The sequence below is a fragment of the Palaemon carinicauda genome, chromosome 8 (genome assembly GCF_036898095.1).
Source record: "Palaemon carinicauda isolate YSFRI2023 chromosome 8, ASM3689809v2, whole genome shotgun sequence".
Taxonomy (NCBI): Eukaryota; Metazoa; Arthropoda; class Malacostraca; order Decapoda; family Palaemonidae; genus Palaemon; species Palaemon carinicauda.
The window spans coordinates 173610270-173612769 of NC_090732.1; positions in this window are offsets into that span (position 1 = coordinate 173610270).

Here is a 2500-nt window from a genome sequence, read left to right on the forward strand (position 1 = left end):
ATGAATGTGATGTGAGTTCTCTAAGGGTTGCAGTTGATTCCGCAAGAGAGAGAGAGAGAGAGAGAGAGAGAGAGAGAGAGAGAGAGAGAGAGAGAGAGATTTAGTTCATGAATATGTTAACTATAGGCTGGAGTTCATTTCCTTGAGAGAGAGAGAGAGTTCCCGTGTAGGATTAGGACAAGTAAAGTGAAAGACATAGCAAATAATTAAATATAATTGATAAAATAGTAGAATAATAATCCAAGTTCAGCTTTCTCCCGAGAGAGAAGAGAGAGAGAGAGAGAGAGAGAGAGAGAGAGGAGGAGAGAGGAGAGAGAGAGAGGAGAGAGAGAGAGATGGGGGAGTATGGTGTCATTAAGAGTAGTCAGTTCTGGTTAGGTTTTCGGACACAACTGTGTTGGTCATCTAGTTTTTAATTTTGTTTCTTTTCTGTTTGTTGTTCGATAAGGAATAAAAGGTAAATATGGATTTTTACAGTGATTAATTCTTGATTTTACCTCAGCCAACTGAGTTTGGAGGAGGTTATGTTTTCGTCCTTGTTTGTTTGTATGTGAAAAACTTCTTGGCCACAATTTTACTCATAGAGTAGTGAAACTTTCAGGGATTAATTGTTATACTGAGACGTGGAAGTGATTCAATTTTGAAAGCTATTCCAACGGAGTTAGGAGGAGGTTATGTTTTCGTCCCTGCTTGTCCGTTTGTTTCTTTGTGAACAACTTCTTGGCCACAATTTTAATTAAAATAGTGAAGCTTTCAGGGATTGATTATTATGTTATGAAGTGGAAATGAATAAATATTTAAAAGGCCCAGGTCATAGGTCAAGGTCGATATCTTTAGAACTTTAGGTTATTAGGTTATTGTCTTTCTAAGGCATTGCCACTGTCCCTTGCCTCTCCCATTCATGAGTGACCTTTAAAAACTTTTAACCTTTAAGGAAATATTGAGATCCTAGCTTGGGTGGAGATGGGGCCTAGGAACTGATCATATTTATATATGGTCAGTCTCATGGCCTCTAGGTAATTGTCTTGCTGGGGCATTGACACTGTCTCTTGCCTCTCACATTCATGAGTGACCTTTATAAACTTTTAACCTTTAATGAAATATTGAGATCCTAGCTTGGGTGGAGAGGGGGCTTGGGAGCTGATCATATTTATATATGGTCAGTCTTTAGGACTCTAGGGCTTTGTCCAGCTAAGGCATTGCTACTGTCCCTTGCCTCTGCATTCATGAGCGACCTTTAAAAACCTTTAACCTTTAAGGAAATATTGAGATCCTAGGTTGGGAGTTGATTGGGCTAGGGCAGTGGTTATATGTGTATATGCTCAGTCCTCTAGGGCATTGTCCAGCTAAGGCATTGGGACTGTCCCTTGCCTCTGTCATCCATGAGCGACTTATAAAATCCTTTAACCTTTAAGGAAATATTGAGATCCTAGATTGGGCTAGGGCAATGGTTATATGTATATATGTTCAGTCTCTAGGGCATTGTCCAGCTAGGGGCATGTCACTGTCCCTTGCCTCTGCCATTCAGTGTCACTGTCCCTTGCCTCTGCCATTCAGTGTCACTGTCCCTTGCCTCTGCCATTCAGTGTCACTGTCCCTTGCCTCTGCCTTTCAGTGTCACTGTCACTTGCCTCTGCCATTCAGTGTCACTGTCCCTTGCCTCTGCCATTCAGTGTCACTGTCCCTTGCCTCTGCCATTCAGTGTCACTGTCCCTTGCCTCTGCCATTCATTGTCACTGTCCCTTGCCTATGCCATTCAGTGTCACTGTCTCTTGCCTCTGCTATTCAGTGTCACTGTCTCTTGCCTCTGCCATTCAGTGTCACTGTCCCTTGCCTCTGCCATTCATTGTCAGTCCCTTGCCTCTGCCATTCATTGTCACTGTCCCTTGCCTCTGCCCTTCAGTGTCACTGTCCCCTTGCCTGTGCCATTCAGTGTCACTGTCCCTTGCCTCTGCCATTCATTGTCACTGTCCCTTGCCTCTGCCATTCATGAGTAACCATTAAAAATCTTTAAAGAAATATTAGGTAAAATCTCTAGCAATCAGTCACTATATGGCTTAAAGCATATATTCCCAGATTACTCGAACACTTGCTATTGAGTGCAGATGTACCAACGGGGGGAATCAATTGGGTTGGAGTCCGGATTCAGATCACCCTCGGATCCATTTAAAGGATCGGACCATTCCATCGCTAGAAATCCTCCGCTCTCAATTCCCTAATCCCCTCGCGATGGGGATGAGCTCCCCAGCTTTGTCCCCAATTAGGGGAAAGCCATTAGGAATATGTTATTTTATAAGGTGATGTTTGGTGATGGTTTACTCCTGTTGTTGATTCGATAGATTGATTAATTATATAAACAATGAATTTTTAAGTCATGATGTTTTAGCTCACAACAAATATACTTTTGAAAATATTGAATGTTGTGTACATAATGTATATGTGTAATTTTGGTTTTATATATATACATATGTGTGTATATATATATATATATATATATATA